Raw genomic sequence first — 21871 nt, 5'->3', positions numbered from 1 at the left:
TAGACATCAGGAGGCCCTACTACTTCACAGTCAGGGCGGCTAGGATCTGGAACCAACTTCCAAGAGAAGTGGTGCTGGCTCCTACCCTGGGTGTCTTTAAGAGAAGGCTGGATGAACACCTTGCCGGGGTCGTTTGACCCCAGTACTCTTTCCTGCCATGGCAGGGGGTTGGACTTGATGATCTGCTCAGGTCCCTTCCAACCCTACCAACTATGAAACTATTAACTATGAAACTAGGACTTTGAAATATTGAGGTTGTGAGGGGAAATGTGCATTATGACCATCAGAGGGCAGTCTAGCCTGTGAGAACCAGAGTGATCTTGTTCTTTTCTTTACATAAAAGGGTCAAACAATTTTAAATTTTATAAACCTATTTACTTTAATAAGGACTAAACCCTGTGACATGTACAGGCACCCAGGTAAAGCAACTTTCTGTTTTAGAAGGGCCACAAGCATCTCTCCCCCCCATGCAGGCATATGCATGAATGTGTATGTGTTTACAGGTGATGAATGGGGAAACTGAGAGTTTGAAGGCAGGGTTTGAATGAATTCTCTGCAATCTGAGCTTCATCTGACTTCACCTGAACAGAGCTCAAGGACCTGCTGACTAGGGCTGGAAGTCTTAGGTTCTGGTCCTGCTTTCTGGCTTGGAAATGCTGTGAGAGCAGCTGGGATCATGAGGTTAGTAGGTAAGTAGAGAGAGAGGGCCATCAGCAGCTTCTTACAAGGTTTATTCCCTGCAGAGATCTGTAACATTTCATCTTCAGTCTATTGCAGTCCCAGCCATCAAGAGGACGATGACCAATGAGGTAAGCCTAAGGGTTTATACACAAAAGAAGGAGTTACAGACCTGGCAAACTTCTGTAATTGAAAAAAGGCAAGGAAATCTCTCATTTGGACCAAAGAAGTCCCATCTGGCTCAAATGCTTACCCAGACACTTTGTTTTATGCTGAACATCAACCTCTCATTAACACACAGCACTGGGAGCAGACAAAAAAGTGCGGCTCCCTGCTGTCACTCAGAATGCTTTGCAGGAAGCGTTCTGAGCTGCAACAATCCCCTGGACCAAACAGAAGTTCACTGTTGGTTCCAGGGGGGAGGGGACTCTAGTTGCTGACTTGAACCTGCAGCCAGTTTCCCCTGGCAACAGCCCCTCCTCCTTACTCCCAGCTTGTCCTTGTTTTCAGAATGGGAGTGGGGAAAGGGAAGTTCCAGGTGGTCCCCAGCTGTGGCTGGAGGGTGGGATGAGTGAAATGGAGCTCCCTCTTCGGGGGCGGGGGCTCACTACACCCACCCTGCCCTAGAGCAAGGGCTGAAAAAACCCTAGGCGGACATCCTTCTGCTCTCTTTCCCCCCCTCCCATTCTGAAAACAGTGCATGCTGGGAGGGAGGAGGGGCCGTTGCCAGGGGAAACTGGCTACAGACCAGCAGCTAGATTCTCCTCCCCACTGGAACCAACAGTGAACTTCTGTTTGGTCTGGGGGGGATCTTGTAACTCAAAACACTTCTTTATACAACGAGGGTTTAGATTTTCACCCAACTGGCCATTTTTCTAGTTGTCTACAGCTGTGCACTTGTGTTTGGTCATGGCTATTGACCATTTTCTGTGGCCAGATAGGGCGAAAATTGTCACTTCTGTCTGTGCCCAGCATTCTCTCCCTTTCCTCCTTTATCTCCTGTGTGAGAAATGTGACTGGAACATAGGACTGGAAGCTAGTGATTTGGTTTACTGATACCAAGTCCTATAGCAGGAGTTGGCAACCCCCAGCATGTGTGCTGAGCATGGCACGCAAGGCCATTTTGCTTGGCATGCCACTGCCAGCCCTGGCTCTGGGTAGCTGCTGCCAGCCATGGAACCTGGGCTGCTCCCAGCAGGCGGCTGGGAGGCTGCAAGCCCTGCTGCAAGCAGCCCGGGCTTCACAATTGGCAGTAGCTACCCAGAGCCAGGGCTGGCTGCAGCCGGGAGGCTGCAAACAGCTGCACCAGGCTCTGGCATCAGCTCTGTACCGGCGCATGCATGCATGTCTTGGAGCAGACGGAAGGGGGAGGGGCCTGAGGCAGCGCAACCCCAGTCTCTCCTCCACTCCCAGCACACAGGTGATGACTGGGCTCTGGACCCCAGCACAGTTGTTTGTAGCCAGCTCACTGCTTGCTGCAGTTGCCAGAGCCCAGGCTGGCTACAAACAGCTGCACTGGGCTCTGGAGCCCAGTCATCACCTCTGTGCTGGGAGTGGGGGAGAGACTGGGGTTGCGCTGCCTCAGGCCTCTCCCCCACTGTCTGCTCTGAGGTGCATGTGCGCGTGCACGCACCAGTACAGAGCTGATGCTGGTGCCCGGCACAGCTGTTTGCAGCCTCCCAGCTGCAGCTGCCCAGAACCCAGAAACCTTATTCCTGAGCTTATTTGGTCAGTTCCAGTCCCAGAGCCTGTGGGCTCACAGCTGTGAGGCTGGGGCAGGGACATTGCTTCAAGGTTTTGAGCAGCTTGGTCACTCTGGAGATTCAGATCTGGCCCCTCCAGAGAACCAGGGAGTGCTGGGAGCTGGACCTGAGGTGATCTGGCCTCTGGGCATCATCTTTGGAAGGAAGGAGCTTCCCTCCTCTGGATCTGAGCTCTCAAAGACGCTGGGCAGAGCATAGCTGTTGCTCAGCGATGATGCAGCCTGGGACTGTTCCAGTCTCCTACTGGGACCCCAGACCAGTGGCCCCAGCTATGCCACTGCCATCCTGCATGGCCATGGGCAAGTCCCTTGCTCCCCCATGCTTCTGTGTATTGCAGCTTAGAGTGAGGGTAGGATTTGTTCCCTGGGACCAGGGTCTGGTGGCGGGGGAGGCATGCCCCAGGAGCCCTTGAGGAGGCTCTGGCTTACTGCCTCAGTCCCTTCAGGGTACAAAGACAGACTCCCCCAGCTCCAGCCTAGCTCTCCCCTCCCCTGCTGCACTGGCCTGACCCCAAAGCAGTGTCCTGGATCCAGTGGGGTGTTATGCATAGCCAGCGCTGTCAGTCCAGAGTCACTCTGGTATGCTTTCCTGGGGGAAAACACTCCTTGATGCCCCTCTACGCCTGCTGCCTTGGCACCAGGGTGGAGGGACTGTGGTGGGGATGCACCATCGTGTGCTCTCCCAGCCACTCTGGGGATAACAGTTTAGATGTCCTGAATGGTTGTACCAGCTTAGAGCCTTAGCTGTGTGGAGTGAGTGGGTGGCTGGGCTGATGGGCAGGCTCTGGGCCAGGGCCTGGGCTGGCTGCGCTGCAGCCTGAGGGCTGGCTCCCTGGGGAAGCAGGGCATTGTTGGGTTGGACTTTGTCCAGTGGCTCAGCAGCCTGGCTCTGTGTGCCCACATCTGGTTTGGTGTGTGCACATATGTGTCTTGTTCTGGATGTGTGTGTACATGTGTCTGTTTTGAGTGTGTTCTGGTTCTCTCGTGTTTGTTCACATGTGTGTGTGTGTGTGTGTGTGGTGTGGCTCTCCATTTTCTCTCTCTCCTCTTTTTTCTTTCTCTTTCCCTCTCCCTCTCTCTCTTTTTCTCTTATTTCTCTCTTTTTTCCCCCTCTCTCTCTCACTGTAACATGCTTAACAGAAAAGGAGCATACAACAACAAAGGCAGAATTTATGATTATTAAATATACTAATATGCAGTGCATCCTGCTATGTACCCTCCTCCCCCTGCCCTCATTTTGTTTTTCTGGCACACCAGCACTCTGGCACCTTCCAAGGTAGACATTGTGGGTTTTTTGGCATTCCGGCCAAAAAACGTTGCCTACCCCGTCCAATAGCTTTGGTCAAGTTACTCTCTTCTCTCTGCCTGTAAGATGAGGATGATCAGTACTTTATGGATCCCTGTGTGCAGAATTTTGGATCCAGGATTTGTGGGGAAAACAGATGCTATCATTTGGTGGGGCAAGTCTTTAGAAGATTACTCAGTTCTTTATGGATACAGATACAGTGATGATACTTGATCAATGGAAAGCTTTATAGTTTATGCATATCACTACCAAGTCTTAGGTCGGACTTTTGATTTAAAGAGCTTCTGGTTAGCCTTGGTAATGCACATAATACAAAGGTCTCCCTCCCCGCCCCTGCAGTGTAGTTTGAGTGGTTTCTATCATATTTTGTAGAGTTGCACTAGTTACTGCTGTCACTTTAACCCTGGGCTGGATCGTGATGTCTTTCCTCAGGCAAAGCTCTCACTGAAGCCAAAGGAAGCTCTCACTGAAGTACAGGGGCTACATCTACAGGAGATGCTACTGCTCAATGGTTACTGCATATTTATTTAGTACTTGTATAAGCATGTACTAAATAAATGCGCAGTAACTGGAGTTACTGCACAGTAGCACCAGCAAATGTTGTTTGAGTGATGCTACTGTGCAATAGCCTAATATTACTGCACAGTAGCATCTTGGCACAGTTTTTGCCACACAATGCTACTGCACAGTAGTATCAGGCTACTGCACAGTCAGTGTCTCATGTAGATGTGCCCAGGACTAGAGTAAAAAGGCAAAGTGAACCAGATCTCACACATCTGAGAAAGCTGCTTAATGACACATTGTGGGATGTGGAAATACCTGTTCTGCCTTCACCATATTGCCAGCTAGCTGGTACTGCCGTGGCTGCCAGGGTGGGCATTTTGATGGGCCTCACAGGAGTTAATGTTAGGAAAATACCTTGGACGTGGGAAGTGCTGAGCAGACAGTAAGGAGCCTATTTTGGCATGAAGGCTGCAACTGACTCCTTTGCTTCAGGTAGAGAAGGGGACTGATGTGCAGCAGAGCTCGTCTTTGGGGTGTATACTTTAGGAAAAGTGAAGAGCTGCTATGAGGTCAATTTGCTGGGCTCCAGGGAGAGCCTTTCTTTGGTAAAATTACACCCAGGGAGTTTGTGGGTAGGACCAGGGCAGGAAGGGGTGATGCAGAGGGACACCAATCTGCCCTGTTATTTTCTGCTTCCAAGCCTAAGGAATTCCCATTGGAAATGCAAGCCATGGAGGAATTAGAAGTATCAGTGAAGTCCCCTTTGTGACTCCTACATGCATCTGCAGCAAAGCGGAAGTGTTTAAGCACCAGCCCTGGCTCTCAGTCAGCTTCTTATATTATTTTAAGCCTTGTCATAGCCATTCACAGATCAAGCCCCAGCTACATAGAAGACCAAATGTTAGCCTAGGAACCATGCCTTCCTCTGGGGAAATGTAGGTCACAAAGCCCAGGATGAAGCTTTCTTCATCAAAGGCAACCAGGTGTGCAAAGCCCTTGTAGAGGCAACGGAAAATTCAGAATCTTCCTATCTTCCGGATAGGTGGCAAAACCTTCCTTTTGAAAAGTCCATTCTGTCCTAAAGAATAGCTCTGATGCCCAGTCTCTGCCTCCCCCCCACCCCCCCTTCTCAGAAGAGGAGGAAATTAATGAAAACTACAATTTACAACAAAATGAACTAGCCTAAAAAATGTCTTTGCCCCATACATAGAGAAATGGCAGAAACCCTATGTTAGGCACTATGGAGTGACAAGGGATATTACGTGGAACAGGCCCAGTCCACAGTGATGGGAGGGGGCATAAAACCCTAAGATTGACTTGATGGGGATAAGGGGTCACCTGAGCAGTACAGCAGGGCCAGTCTTCCGCATCACCTTATCTCTTTTTCAGGCAACTCACTTGCCTGAGACTCTGGGTGAGAAAATTTAGCCCCTTGCCCTCTCTTTACTCCAGGAAATCTGTCCCATTTGAAGGTTTCCTTTGATCCTGTAGTGGGATTTCCATTCCCTCTGCTCTCCTTCTGTGGGTTTCCCTGAAGGAATCAGTAATGAAGCCCAGTGCAATTTATAATTGTAGAGATACATTGTACCACTTGGATTATATGGTAATAGTTATTATGGAAATCCTAAAAAAAAAAGTGGTGAGGAAGAGAAAAAAGGAGAGATTTCATAGTACCAGATCTCGGTTTCCCACTGTGTGGACAATGGGAGGTCTGCCTGAGTGAAGACCTCAAGCTTTGCCCCATTTCATCCTCTTAAAGCCTGTCCTTTGAACAATCAGCTACACTTGACAGACTCCATGCGTCAGTCCCAACACGGTCTGTGTCATGCATGTGGAGTACATGGACCATGTCTGTGTGTGTCTTTTCCTTTGTGGGGGATGAATAAGGCAGCATTTTTCTCTGAGGAGTATTCAGAGCTTCTTTGACCTGGGGGATGCCTTGCTTGGAGCAGTGTTGCCCTTTTAAGCCCTCTGTAGCTTCGTTCTTCTGTGGGTGAGAACTAGGGTGGCCATCAAGGTATCTCAACAATAGAGGACAGTTGCAATTAGTGCAACTGTCCCCACCACCATGAACATTGTGTGCTTCCTGAGGCCCGGGGGGCACAGCGAGCTCCCACAGGCGGCAGCAGTGGTGTTGGCAGCAGGGACGTGGCAGTGGCGAGCTTCTGCAGGCAGCTGCAGCAGTGTCGGTGGAGGGGTAGGGAGGGGTGCTGAGTGGTGAAAAACAGAGGACATAAAAGCATCTGGTTTTATATCAAGAGAGGACCAGAAAACCGGACTGTCCTGTATAAAACTGGACAAATGGCCACCCTAGTGAGAACTGAAGGAACTATGAGGCAATTACTGGGCATTACCTGCATCCATCTGTCTCCAGCTTGGGCCCTGGGATACTCTTGACCGACAATGAGCCTCCTTGGCTTTGCTTTAGAGCTGGTCATTAATGAGAAAGAAAAAAAAAAAAAAACAAACAAGAGACACGAGGCTGCTCTCTGGGAAAATGGACAGCAATCTGTTGTGCTATAGATCACGCAGTCCCCCTCCGAACATAAAAAAAGAAATTAAAACCATTTACGAGAAAAGTCCAGTCCTGGTAATTTATAGCCCTTGGCTCTGTGGAGCGAGAGCAGAGAGGAGGTCAGGAGTGTAGCATGGTGGAATTCTCCCCCTCTGCATCTCCGTTATTTTTAAATTGGGCTGATAAAATGTTGCTGAAACCTAGTTTCCCTAGGTGAAGAAACCACCTCCCATGTACCCTTGTAAGCCATAAGTTTCCCTCTTCCCTGCATAGAGGCTGTTTTAACCAACTGAATGATTGTATTTGATGCATTAGTTTTAAAAGTTTCTTTAATCTGTTTTGTCATTGTTTGATGCAGTCCTTTTTTCCTTGCTAAAAAAGAGAGAGGTTAAAACTCTGCTTTCAAATGGTTTGAGCCTGGACATGCATTTGCATGTATTTCAGATCAGTGAGATCCTGTACAGAAAGGCAAACATTTAGAAAGACTTGTTTTAAGCCTTGGATTTTGTTCTCCCAAGGAGTCAGGTATTCTTGCTTTATCTTTCTGAGGGCTTAGAGAAGACTTTCCTTCCATTTCTTGAACAGATGTCCAAAAGAGCTCTTCAATCCAACATTCATTTAATGAGATTTAAATATTTTTGTATAGTTTCAAGACTCAACCATGAGGTATTAGAATATGATCTCAGTTCACTAGCTCTTAAGGGAGAGGATAACCCTGCTTTTAGCACTGAGTAACACACTGGGACTTTGGAGATACACGTTCAGTTCTCCACTCTGACATACAAGCCTTCTGTGAGGTTGGGCAAATCACTTACACCCAGCTCCTGAAATCAGATTTAGGTTCCTGGGACTTAGGCTTCAATTTAGGCCTAAGAATCTTGGGGCTCAATTTAGCAATTCAGCCTTATTTGGGAAATGCTTTTACTTCAGCAGTTCATGGGTAGGAATGAACGGTAGGTTGTGTACCGTAGGGGAGCTACGGGCTACCTACAGCCTGTAGGGGAGCTGGGGGGCTGGACCAGAGTTGCTAACCTGCTCTTTTAACCCAGGTTAGCTACCTTGAGTCAAGAACACACCTTATTTGCCAAGCTGACATCTCATGTCCTTGTAAGCAGATTCTCAAATAGAACCCCAAAGGCCTGACTCTTAGCTATCCCTGCAACTGCCAGATGACTGGGACTGAGTAAATAGCACAGAAAGGAACTTTGCTCAAGGTTCTACCATGGCTTTGCAAACAACAGAACTTCAAATAAGTCAATTTTTCCCCTTAAAAAAAATGAATAGAAAATTTTCCATTAAAAAGGACTGCTTTCTCCCAGTCCTCTCTGCATTTAACATGGGAGTCATCACTTCAATAGCAGACAAGTGCCTCATGGGGGATGCAGCTGGAGAAGCACTGAGCTGGAAAACAGCAGGATGTCACCAAGAAGAGGAACATGACATAGCTCATGAATCATGGCCTGGAATGTCACGGCTCTTATTGAGATAAATGTGGAGGCTGTCCCCGTGAGAACAATGAAAGTCAGTTTCACTTAGTGGCCTGAAGAAAGGGGACCAAGATGGTTCGTCAGGGACAGATCAGCCACATGACAATGATGTTATTTGGCTCAACTAGAGTTACCACATTGGGCTACTGAGAGTTGGGGAAAGCAGGGATCTCTATTCTACCTGTTAGCATAGCCCTCCACTCTGATAAGTCTCAGGTTGCTCCTTCAGACTCTTCCCTAGGTACTGGAGTCAGATCTGCTGCCTAGAGTGACTCAGCATAGTGTCACATGTTCAACTTAAGACTTACTATGTGCAGTTAAAATGTGAGCAGATACAGATTCAAGCAATTTCGTATATGTTAAGTGCCACTGTAGCATATCTGAATATGTACTCTTTTGAATAGAGTCATAACATTCCAGTGATTTGCAGCTCTTGCGAGTGAACTTGTGATTATATCCTAACACTTGTTTCAGCCCAGCAGAGCTAGCACAGCTATGGCAAAGTGGGTGGGATTCTATCCTGACCCATATATTAAGAGCTGAATTGTTAATTATGGCTCCAACCTAGTAAAATACATAAATACAGGAGTAGTTGTACTGTCTTCACTGGAACTAGTCACTCCCTTACAAATAAGCATGTGCTTGGTGGATCAGAATCTATTTTCTGTTTGTAGAATCTTGATTTTTGGCAATGCAAGAGTCAAGGATAAAAATGAGGGAAGAAAGAAAAAAAGAGAAGCAGCAAGAACAACAAGAACATCAGCTTAGCTTTCTGATTCCCAGATCGTCATTTGTGGAGAGCCCAGGCAAATGGCTTTGTGGGAGAGCCAGGTTTGCTGACAACAGCTTCTCTCATGAGATCAATGTGACAGCATATTACATTATCCACCTGGATAAGAGAGGTTGACATTGTATACCTCGACTTCCAAAAAGCTTTTGATCTGGTATTCAACAACGTTCTCAGGAGAAAATTGGAAGACTGAGGACTTAACTGCGACACAGTTAGGTGGGTAGGAAGCTGGCTGTGGAGTAGGACCAGAGAGATCTACTGAACAGATTTGTGTCACCTTAGCGGGAAGTGGCCAGTGGTGTTGGTGCTTGGTCCAGTGCTATTCAACATCTTCATCAATGATTTGAATGTGGGAGTGAAGAGCTCACTGGACAAGTTTGTGGACAAGACCAAGTTATGGGGGAGGGTGGTCACACTTGAAGATAGGCTGCAGATACAGGCAGATCTAGACAGATTTGCAAGTTGGGCAGACCAGAACCAGATGAAGATCAACATTGAGAAATGTGAAGTGCTCCACCTGGGGATGAACAATTCCCTGCACATCTACAGGCTTGACAGTGCCAACCTGACCAGCACCATGAATAAAACGGACCTGGGGATAATAACAGACTACAGTATGAACATGAGCTGACAGTGCGACGCCGTAGCCAGCAGGGCTAACAATACCCTGGCATGCATCAACTGATTCATCTCCAGCAAAACCAAAGAAGTGATTCTCCCACTCTACTCAGCCTTGGTGAGACCGCAGCTGGAGTACTGCATCCAGTTCTGGGTGTTGCACTTTAAGAAGGATGTGGTAAAGCTTGAGAGAGTCCAGAGAAGGGCCACTCATATGATCAAAGGCTTGCGCGGCAAGCCATTCAAGGAAAGACTGAGGGACTTTGGACTTTTCAGCCTGAAAAAAAGAAGGCTGAGAGGGGACTTGGTAGCAACTTACCACTGCATCGGAGGCATACCTCAAGGGCTCTCCACCCTTGGGAAAACTAGGAGTAATGGTCACAAACTCCTGGAAGACTGTTTCAGGCTCAACATTAGGAAAGTCTATTTCACAACTTGGGTGTCCAGACTGTGGAATAAGCTCCCTCCAGTGGTGGTGCAAATCACTTGCCCTGGAAATTTTTAAGAGGAGACTGGATGGTCACCTTGCTGGGGTCACCTGACCCCAATTCTCATTCCTGCCTGGTGCAGGGGGCTGGACCCAATGATTTTCTGAGGTCCCTTCCAGCCTTACAGTCTATGAATTATGCAGGTGGTGATAGTTGACCTCTGGTTTGGTGGTAGGCCTTCTGTGGCTCCAAAACCCTGTGTCAGGACTGCAGCCTGAAACCCACAGCCCTTGGCCTGACCAACAGGGTAGCCTACCCCAACCTGCTCCTGTCATTGCTACTCCTGGAGGTTGTCCAGGGCACACCTAAGACCTTGATCATGCTTTAGACTCTACTCACTCCCTAGGACCTGAATGGCTGATTCATAACACCTCACCAGTCACTTCCCCTGTTTAAGACCAAAGAGAACATCAGGACATGCTAGGTAATAGGGTTGCACGTGTTTTGTTCCTACACTGTGATGTGGTGACTCTACTTCATTCTTGATCTTTTGCTGCCTGACCTGGATTTTTTTTTATGGACTCCATCTGTCTCTTGATCCTTTGGTTTCTTACTCAGGCCTATTCCTAGGCTCTGCTCAACTGTTCCAACCCTGACTTTGGTGTATGGCTCTCCAATCCATTTGTTTGGCCTTCAGGTCCGGCTACCTGGGCATGACCTCCCAGTCCTTTCCTATGCAGAGTTTGTCAGCCATGCTGGCACCCAGATAAAAGCTAAAGGAATGACCAATATGATACTTTAAGGCTGGGTTCATTTCCCTGCTCCTCCACAGGCAGCTTGGGTGAATCACTTGATCTTTCTAAGCCTCAGTTCCTCATTATGCAAAGGAAGACAAAAGTACTTCTCTGGGGTGTTATGAGGATAAACACATAAATTGTGATAATAGATAAACTCTAGGTGTATCCTTGGCCACTACTGTTAAATCAGGAGTTCAGAGCTATCCTGATCTGTTAGAGGACACCACTGGTTTGTTCAAGCAGCAACAGAGGCTCATGCTAGTGACAGACAGAGCAAAAGGTTTCTGCTGACCATTGTTCACAGGTTACAGAAAAAGAAAATTAAATGTTTAGTACCCTGAAGGAAATCCTGGGGTAAGAGATCTGTGCAAACACACATCTGGGTGACTGTATGTTAGAATCATGTATGGGGCAAAACAAGTGAATGAAGGGAGAAAAAATAACTGATAAAATGGGAATACAAGAAAAGTGTCACCTCTATGCACATCTCAGTGGAATTTATGTCATTTATCTTATTTTAAAATGCATATTACTGGGCTTCAATTCAGCCAGGTTATAAAGCATGGACCTAACCTTTTCAGCCTATGGGATTACATATCTGGCTGAATCAGGCTCTTTACCCTTCCAGAAATCCTGTAAAGCAGGGAAACATTACTATAATCTTTTACAGATGGGGAAGCTGAGGCACAGACCAAGTTACCTGCCCAAGTTAACACAGGAAGTCAGTGGCAGAACAGGCAAATTACATCTGGGTCTTTTGAGTCCTTGTTCAGTGCCATAAACATATGACCAACCTTTCTTGTTAGTTATGTTCTTGAATCCTGACTCTCCAAGTCAGGAGAGATTGGGAGGGGCTATCCTGAAGAGACAGAGAACTAAGAACAATAACAAGATTGGCCAGGATGTCAACCTGAACCAAGATGGCTTCTCCAGCTAACATGGTGAAGGCACATTAGTTTCTGTTGCCAATGGTACATGCGGCAATGATGTAGCTAGCATCATGTCCAACTGACTAATTCCCCAGCCTGAATGATCAAGTACTCATTTACAGATTGACTGATTGGACAGTGGCCTTTGCACATGTCTAGAGCAGACTGAACTCCCACTTCTGGGCGCATAGTGAGATACCTTAACCACTCTACCTCCACAGCTGAGCAAGGGGGAGCTGAACTGACATCTAGATGTGATTTTATAATCAAGCACAGCAGCCAAAAAAGGTCCCTTGGGTTCACTTGGTGCTACTTGTTCAAGGCTATGACAATGGGATGTGAAAGTGACAGCCTCTTGCATTCAACTCTGAAAAGACCATATCTGGCCTTTAGACTATGTCAGTGTGATAAAGGGGTAAGGATTACAAACTGAAAGGAGCTCAGAGGACAGTAACAGAAGCAGGTGGACAGGTTAGAAGGGCTAGATGTGTTGTTAGGCTTGGCGAAATGATTACTACTGGGGAAGATCCTGATAGCCATGTACAAATAATGAAAGTGCTTAAACACCAAGAAGGGAGATGAATGATTAAGAGTGGCATAAAGGTGTGTAACTAAGAGTAATGGGATTATTTAAACTGAATACCAGGGGGAACTTCTTGACAGTGAGATATGTTGGATTGTGGAACAATCTCCCAAGGGAAATGGTGAATATCCCATCTCTTGGGATATTTAAAATTAGATTAGAAAAAAGTGCTAGGCAATATGTCATTGCAAACCATCTTGCATTTTCAGAAGTGCACAGGCTGGATGGCTTAAATTGGAGTTTTCCATCTCTCATTCTTAAGAGTCATTGTAGATGGCACTCCTATTCCTCTGGGCTTAACTGTGCTCTGGCGTTTCAAGCTATGAAACATCAGCTCTTTTGCACCAAGCCTAAGCTTGCAGTTTATCAGGTAGTGCACAGCAATGATGAACTGAAACCATTTATATCTGCTAGACTAGCATTTAAAGTCAGGCATGGGAATTGAGTTGTCAGTTTCCTAAGCTCCTTGAGAAGGGGCCATTCAGGCCCTATCCTTTGGATCACATGAACTTTTGTCAAAAGCATATATATCTATGTGCCTTCCTTGATTCCACTGATTGGCATGTATCCTGCTGGGAGATCACAGTGTTATTTTAAAGAATGAGATAAAATATGAGTGAATGACGAATGAATGAATCAAGAGCAAATGTCGCCTTCAGAGAATGCTCAGAAGGGTAGTGGCAGCCAAGTGCAACTTTGCAGATGCAAACAGAATCAAAATTGTGTCAGTCAAAATGGCAAAAATTGCACTCATGCAACTAAGTGCTTGTCACTTAGACATGGAAAAGTTAAATAGAAGGAAAGAATGAATCACAAGCGAATTTCCAGCATTGTCTCAGCTGAAAAGGAATAGCTAGTAAGTTTGATGGTGGAACTAGCATAATTATTTAGTAGCCCAATGTGGTCAGGAGAGCAAGTGAGCCAACTGCTGTTTCTGAAGATGTTTGTGAAAGTCTCCAGGATAGAGCGTGCGATTCAAGCCAGTTGGAGATAGTCTTGGTCATGTTGAATCAAGATTACTCAGTACTTTAAACCTGGAGCCTTGCTCACAGCAGTTTTTGTTCCTCACATTGGTCAAACAAAGTGGTAGCTCCTGTAGAATGAGCAACTTGTCTCAGGGAGAAAATTCAGTGTGTGGTGGGTCAGATCATATAAAGATCTGAAACGGTACAGCTGAAGGTAGCATGGTATAGCATATATATTGTCTAGTGTAGCGTTTTATGCTATTTTCCCTTGTTTCCACACTTGATTATCTTTAACTAGGAAATAAAATGTGTATAACTTTCTTGATGCCATAGTAAGGGCTAGGTGGTGTAAGATACAAATGGCTAAATCTTATTTTACTCCTATATGCCTAGATATCCCTTATGTAGCTGCAATTTTGGGCACTTGCACAGACTTTAGATTCTATTTTCACCTGCGAGAAGTAAGATGAAGGTGAAAAATGGCCCTCCTGCATTTTAGTCTAATAGTGTTGTGGTTAGGGCACTTCTCCAGGAAACAGGAGACCCAGGCTCTAGGTTCTCCTTGCTGGGTGTGTCTACACATGTCCCTACGATGCCTTTGTTACTGCACCATCATTTAGTACTTCCTTTTGGAATTATTAAGTGACAGTTTAGTAACAGTCTGTACTGCAATGTGCATACTGCACATGGTTATTTTTAGTTGCTACATTACTACAACAATGCACTATGAGGGAGTGTGTTGTTACAGTGACATAGCTGTGGCATCATGGTTTTTGTCCACTGATGCTATGTCACCATAGCCCATCACTATGGCAACATGGCTTCACATGTAGATGCACCTACTCAGAGGTATTTTACACCTGTATCTTTGATTTCCCAGTTAATTGCTCTAATCACTAGGCTATGGTATAGTCACTGCTCAGAGCATTCTCCAGCTCTTTGTAGCAGGTCCACTAGGCAGGCAGCCAAGAGGGGAAGAAAGGTGGGGCCAGGAGAAGGAGAACAAGCCAGAGGGAATCTGGCTCAGTGAGGTGGATGCTGTCCTGGTATGAAAGGTTCCTTGGCCTTCAATAGCTTTTCTGCATTTAATATTTATTAGATAAAACAGATGAAGAGTAATGGAATAGTTTCTGCCCCAATGGGGACATGGCCTAAAAGGTGGTAGGGTAGGATACCTATAATAACTTGTTATGGTTTACCCATAACTAAGTTCCTAGGACTTGCAGAGCATTCCATATGTGCCTGGACTGATACTATTCTATCCTGCAGCCAACAGGTCCATAACATAGCCTTCACAGTAGGCTCAGAAGGGTAGTGCTGGCCAAGTGTAACTATGCAGATGCAAACAGAATGCAAATTGTGAGTAAGTGCCAAAAACTGCACTCATGCAGTTAAGTGCTTACCTTGTAGGCATGGAAACTTGAAGTAGAATTTACCTCTAAGAACTCTAGACTCCCATTTGGAATAATATTAAACTTGGTCTTGTTGCATATGGGCTCTATATTGCATCCCACCCTTTCTATTGTTGTACTAATACAAACAAATAAGCAAACATGTTGTGTACAATGCGATTGATCATCATGACTTTTGGAAAAATAACTTTGACTTTGTGCCTCTTAATCATGTTAACACTTCAAACTGCATGTTGCATTAACACTCCTTTTGCTTTAATTACATTTCTCTGACATCACTGGTTACTTTTGCCACAATGCATCTCTAACTTCTTAAAAGAAAGAGTCTCACATGAAAGCTTTGCATGTTGCAATCTCTACCTTGATTTAATGTCTTCCTTGTAGCAATTATAGTTCTTGATGACATAAAATATAAATACAAGGAAAGTATCAGATCTATCCAGGTCCCCATTCAGCAAAGTACTCAAGAACAGATTTAATTAAGTACATGATTGAGTGTTCCACTAGAGAGAGATGGATTTAAGTGTATGTTTAAGTATGTATTTCAGTCATTGAGGCTTAAATTTTATGCTCCTTTGAGTAGTACTATTTACTGTATTTGTAGTAAAAGCATGAGTTTAGGGAACAATACTCAGAAAGCATTTGTTCACTGCAGTAGGTCCCAAAGTCTGCAGTAAATCTGATATTTTCATTTCAGCTTTACATGAGAATGTAACATCTAACTCTGGATTATATATCAGTGATAACATTGATGAAATCCCAATAGATGCATCACCAACATCTGTTAAGGCAATAGGTAAAGTCTGTTTATAACCATGGTAAAACTCCCATATCAGGGTCAAGATTTCACTCAGAATCCCAGACACAGAGAGTTTACCATCTAAACTTGCAATTTATGGACTAGGACAGCAGAACTAATCCAATGAATCAGAGTAAGCCACCAGTGAAATGACCTCCATTCCTTTTTATTTGGGAAAATATACTCAAGATACATGAAGCACTGAGGATTCAGCCTGGCAAGGGATTTTATCCAGTTCATGGTAGGTCCCTCACCTGCCTGGCCCAGGTGTGGGGGCAGCCTGGGCCATGGTGCGTGCAGCCAGTCCCACTGCCCCCAGGCATGTGGCAGGGTGGGGGTGGTGTGGCAGCTGAATTAAGCTTCCCAGAAACCCTGCCACCACTCATGTCTCCACTGTCAGACTCAGTCCCATTGCCCAAGCAGTCCTGGCCATCTGCCTTGCACCCACTGCCAGAGGTACTGGACAGAGTGGGTGGGTGGGGTCTCCATGGAGAGTGACCAGGACCCACCGAGGCAAGCAAGCTTAGCCAGATGGATGGGATGGAGCCATGGGCTGGCAGGGAGTGGTATCCAGGAGCAGGATGGGCCAGGCCAGAGCTGGGATCATGGAGAAGTGACACTGCTCCCTGCACATCCCTGATGTGCAGGGAGTAGATTGCAACTCTGTCCTAAACCCCAGCCCTGAGCTGTTACTACCCCACAATCCTGGTCCTGGCTCCAGCACCTGCTCACCTATCCCCCTCCTGAACACTGCTCTTAGCCGGCCCGTGTCCCGATCCCATCTGCTCAGCTGACCATGCCCTACCTATGGGGTTTGGGCCAATCTTCATGGAGACCCTGTCCACCTGCTCCATCCAGCACTCCTAGCACTGGGCAAGGGCCTGATGGGCCCAGGCTGAATAGCATCTATTTCTCCCCCCTCTGCCATGTGGCCATGTCAGCATTCCTACCCTGCCAACCAACAGCTCACCCAGATTCCTAAAGCAGCCCTCCAGCCAAAATAATTGCACATGCCTAACCTAGAGGGACATTCCTTCAGCTGAGGACCTATGAGGTACATGGATCCTGACCATACCTTTTCCTCCCAGTGCTGCTAGTTCTCATGAATTGTATTGATAATTCACAGTACCTGGCTGTACAATTCACAGTACTTTGTTTTTTTCCTTCTTTAAGCCCCTGTAACAGGGTTACCTTCCCAGTCATGTCTCTGCCTCCAATCTTCCCGTGTCTCTGGGCAGTCCACCCATTCCAATCACCTGCTACACCTTGATGAAAATAAAGTTCAGCTGTTACTTGAGTGGGAAACTACCTTTTGTATGCCCTGGTGACTAGGGCCCTAAGTGCCCCATGCCCTGCAGATGTTCCACTACGCGTTACCTCTCTGGCCTTGGTCCGGAGCAAACTGGGCACGCAGTTATAGCTCTACCATGCTACCCCAAAGGGCCACTCTCATCCCACCTCTCTCTCACCAGGTTCCCATTCACTCCACTGGCTCTCACCCAGCCTCTTTCATACTGCCCTCTCTCCTGGGCCACATTCATACCACCCGGCCTCTCCAGCTTCAAGCTTGTCTCTCCACACATTGGTCAGCCCTGGCGCAGTCGGTCAGGCACTTGGATGTTTGCTGAGCACCTCTACAACTGTTAGCCTACTTCACCCCTGGCCCCTCACAAGGCCTCCATGCCCTCACTGGGCCTCTTCCCTCTGCCCCTCTCTCTCCGGGCCTCTTCTCACTCACAGGGTCTCTCAGCCCCACTGTCTCCAGGCCTCTACTTGTACCCCCAGGCTTTACCCTGCTGCCTGGGTGCAGCTCCAGGTCCCTCCTCCGGCCTGGACTCTGCCTCAGGGCTCCTAACGAGCCTGGGCTCCCCCGTTGTACTGGAACACCCCCGGGACTGTGGGGAGGGCTGGGGTTATAAGGCAACTCTTCCCACCTTTCACTGGGGAAGGTAACTAGCCTGGCATTTTCTGGGGGCCCCATGCCAGAAGGAGGCCACTTTTCCCTAGCAGGGTACAGTGCCACATCTTACCCAGCCCAGCAGGAGCTTTCACCTCCAGGTCCCCACACAGAAGCTCAGTTAACTGATGTTGCTGCCTCCCTTGCTAGCAGATAACTGCCCTCTTTATATAGCTGGCCTATGTTTAAAAATGGCTGCTGCACCTGGCAGCTGCCTGCTCCAGTCCTTAAAGTGGCAGGCACCAAAGGTGCACTGCCACAGCCCCTATCTAGAAAAAGGTGTAAAAGCAGAATTTCAGTGTGCTTGCTTGCTTAAAAAAAAGAAGCATTACATTTTTAACTCTTAACAGTTGCAGAAAAAAGCCTGAAAATGTGACCTTAACTGATTCTGAAAAGCCCAGAACCCAAAAGGCACAGAAAGCAAATTTAAAACACATTATTTTATGATGTCATGATTTGGGGGGCTTGAATTGAGATTTTTAGGTCCACAATACTGGTGATATTTTCTTTCTCCCATAAAGAATGCCCTTTATTCTGGCAGGGAAATTGTGACATTGGCTGCTTACATGGGGTTCTGTGTCATTTTTGGATCTCTTTTACATTGGAAAGCTCCTCATGGAGTAAGTTAAATGAGAGAGAACCTGAAGATAGGGCCCTTTAGTACTGAAAAGGATCTTTATCAGTTTGACCTATAAAATGGTGTAACTCAGTGGTTCTCAACCTTTTTTGTACCAGGACCCATTTGTAAACATTAATGGCCAGTCCTGACCCAGTAAATAGTTTAAGTAGAAAACACAAAAGTATTAGCAACTCAACAGTCTTCATTTTAAAAGCAGAAATCAACACCAACAGGAAAACATTAACAGCAATATCAACGTGTGGCCCTTCCTTACTCCCAAGTAGCCCTCACTGTAAACTGATTTGCTGGTGCCCCTCACTCCTGACCCACAGCCCCCGACCCTGCCAGTGCCCCTCACTCCTGAACCACTGTCCCCCACCCCCAGCCCCCAGTGAGGGGGGCAGGGGATGAATGTGTGGGCCAGGAGGAGTGTATGTGGGGCATGGGGGGGGCATGTGCCCCCCAGATTTGTGCACCCACAGAGGGCATGGGCTACAGCCTGGCTGGACCAGCATAGGCAGGAGCCACTTCTATGGCACCAGTGCTACCTGCCATCCCACCTCCACTCTGGGGTAGAGCTGTGGCCTGAGGGGAGTGGTGGCAGTGGCAGCAGTCGGGCCATGGTGGCAGAGTAGAGCTATGGCCTGGTGAGTGAGTGTCTCGTGATGGGAGGAAGTGAGGGCAGCATGACTCCCCTCCCCATCCATTACTCCTTGCACTGATGGTGGCGTGGCTGGTGGGAGTCCTTGTGGCAGCAGCGAGTCTTGCTGCCCCGCTTTGCCCTCACATGCTGGGTCCTATCTGCTGAGGTGTGGAGGTGGCTCTTGCCCATGCCAGTCCAGCCAAGCTGCAGCCCTGTGCCCACTGTGGGTGAACAAATCTGGGGGAGCACATGCCTCCCCACATCCTCCCTGACTTGTCGCCTGTGGCCCCCCCAACCCATCATCTATGCTGCCCCCCCATCCTATAGACTTATCTGTGGGGACCTGCAGAAGCTGCTCTCTATGCTGCTTGGCTGCCACATGCAAGTGTGCATGTGCACATGCACATGGAACCCTTTTCCTGATCACCCTCTTCCTGCTCTCCCCAGCCCAAAGCAGCCTCTTGCAGTCTGGAACTCTGCCAGCTGCAAGGGGAAAGCCACAGTGATTTTCTCCTTTTTTCCTTTAACATCCACATTTTTCTCCTTTAAAGGAGAAAATCCATGTTTTTCCACAGCAAACAGAAAACTTGGATCCGTTTATTAGTATGCACAATGTTAACTAACATATGGTGAAGCACAAGCAGCATCTATTTTTTCAAAAATGTATGCAAAATGTGATCAATTTTTAAAGTTTGTTCATGATCCTAGCATCACTTAAAAAGCATTTGCAGGTGCTACTGCGCAGTAAGTCTGGTTACTGCACATTTATTTAGTACTTGATTATGTTATACAAGTACTAAATTATGTGTAGACGTGCCCTTTGTCTCTCTCTAGTTGATGTACTGTGTGAGGATTTTACAAGTTCATTCACTGCCTCTATATTTAGTGAACTCATTCTTTAGTTCATGAAAAAGTATCATGTAAAGTATCATGTGTTTAAGTCTGGGATTTCTGAGTTTATTCCCTGCAGACAGCTTAAACCAAAGTGTTTTTTACAATATATTTTTCTGTTTCCTGTAAACACATTTTAAAAATATATAATTTAATTTCCTTAATTTTTGCTGCTACATTGTTTTCTATGCTAAGGTCATCTTGGCCGGTGAACAGGTACTAGTTCTATGCTGTTGTGTTGGGCTAAAAACACTTTGGAGATATTTTTTTGTCCCTTTGGGAATGTTTTTTACTACAAGAGATGGAAGAGGTTTCTCTCCCTCTTATAATTTTTAAAATCTCTATCAACAAATTAGTAAGAGAGCTCCCATCATAAATTCCCTATGATGCTATTGATTATAGGGCATCATTTGCATGTTGTGTTAACATCGCACATAAAGAGGACAGCTTTTGTTTATTTGTTTTCTTAACATTGGAAGACTCCAGGGCATTATTCCTCTCCTGTCACTTGCATTTACATGTTTCTTCCAATGAAAAATAATAAAATATTAATATTGTAAAAATAAAAAAGAGGCGTTGGAATGTTCCACTGATGAAGCGTGTGAATTAGCTGAATAGTTTAGGTTTTGGCTACGTTTGAAGCAACAGTAGAAGCTTTCATACACATAGGATGCAGCTGTATTTAATGCTGTGTCATTTGACCCTACTGACTAGTGACAATTAAGGTTGCTAGTGGCTTGCTGGTCTCTCATCCAGTGTGTCTCGGCCTCTTGAAGGCTCAGATCAAGTGAAGACCTGTTCTGAGCAAGCTTAGATAATGGAGGGCTACATTTGCAAAAGAGCTCAGCTCCTTTTCAGGCAACTGGATAAGGTCCTGATTGTCAAATGCACTTGTGGTGCTCATAGCAGGTTTTTAAAGGAGCTCTGCATTCAAAATGAGGCCCTCAATACTTTTCAATCAGTAGGTCCCTGGTTTTGTGTACTGCCCCATTCCCAAGCGTTAATTAACTCCAATTTGTCATCTGCCAGCTGGTTGAAGGCTCTTGGGAACCTCTGAGCCCTGCAGAGGAAAGAGACCAGAGTAACATCCCTGCCTCTGTGAGTTCTCAGCTTGGGTGTCTGCGATGCTCAGAGACTTTGGGTGAAGGTACCAGGATAGAAGGAGGGGAAATATTTTCCTCTTTGGATGGGTCTTCTGCTATTATTTCTTTGGTGAAAAGCAGAAACACCGTGGAATCCAGGCACTGATGTCATGCCCTAATCAGAATGTATAGCCAGCAAGTGAGGCCATGTATATTTAATGAGCTCTGTTAAAGGATTTCAGAAGTGTTCTCCCCATGGATGAGGCTATGACTTCTTTGTTTATATATTTCTTCTTTCCTGTTGCCACTAATCACTAATTCTCTGCTTCTTAATGGCACCTTTGGGGAGCTCTAGGGATTATTTATTTATTTACATCAGGCTGGCAAGGGATTCTTCCCAAAAGGCATCTGCCTTGGCAGTAAAAATGCCAGGTATGTCTATATACCTTGCAGACAGGGCAAGTTAGTGTGCATTAGGCTGCCATGGCTATCCTACTTCCAGTAGCTAACCTAGTTCATTTAAAGCTAGCTCAGGTGTCTCTGCACTGCACTGTAGGCAAATCCTCAGGTGTTGGAAGTGGTGTAACAGGGGCAGTGCAAATACACAGGAGATTTCTTGGATTTATTTTAGAGCAGGGAGATCAAGTGTGCTCAAATGGGGCTGGAGCATCTTGTCTGGGGTAAAGAGGGACCAGCATCATTAAAGATTCCCTTTGACTTCAGTGATCTCTTGTTCTGACTGTAGATGCCTAGTCTCTTTGCATACTCAGTATATGCAAAACTTACTTTTGGCAGGAATTTGTGGGTGGGTCAGAAGGAAGGAAAGAAGGTGATGGGCATTTGGAGTGAATAGGGTGGGGGAGCTTGGGGTGAAGAGGGAGAAGTGGTGGTGGGAATTTGGCATGCATGGGGAAGCAAAGTTGTGAGAAGGTGAGGAGACATGGGAATAGATGGGAATTGGGCACAGGAGTGAATGTCTGAGTTGGTGCACAGGAAAGGTAAGAAATCGGCTACTATTGCTTGCTGGAAGAGCTCTCCTTTAGCTCAGGTGATAGAGTCTTATGAATTTGGAACTTGGAGAATGGAAGAAGTGTCAGTGCCAAGTC

The 21871-nt window shown here is 46.5% G+C and overlaps 1 long non-coding RNA gene across 1 annotated transcript; it reads right to left on the bottom strand.

The window, feature by feature from the left end:
• Positions 1-310: 310 nt before the first annotated feature.
• On the bottom strand, positions 311-17710 carry LOC109281777 (uncharacterized). The gene is made up of 3 exons (XR_002088535.2): positions 17604-17710; positions 16765-16838; positions 311-815 (listed from the first exon to the last, which is right to left on the bottom strand). It is a non-coding gene; the product is annotated as an uncharacterized LOC109281777 (long non-coding RNA).
• Between the last annotated feature and the right edge of the window lie 4161 nt (positions 17711-21871).

The sequence above is a fragment of the Alligator mississippiensis genome, chromosome 8 (assembly GCF_030867095.1).
Source record: "Alligator mississippiensis isolate rAllMis1 chromosome 8, rAllMis1, whole genome shotgun sequence".
Taxonomy (NCBI): Eukaryota; Metazoa; Chordata; order Crocodylia; family Alligatoridae; genus Alligator; species Alligator mississippiensis.
Note: the sequence above shows the minus strand (reverse complement) of the source record. Positions and strands in the feature narration are given on the sequence as shown.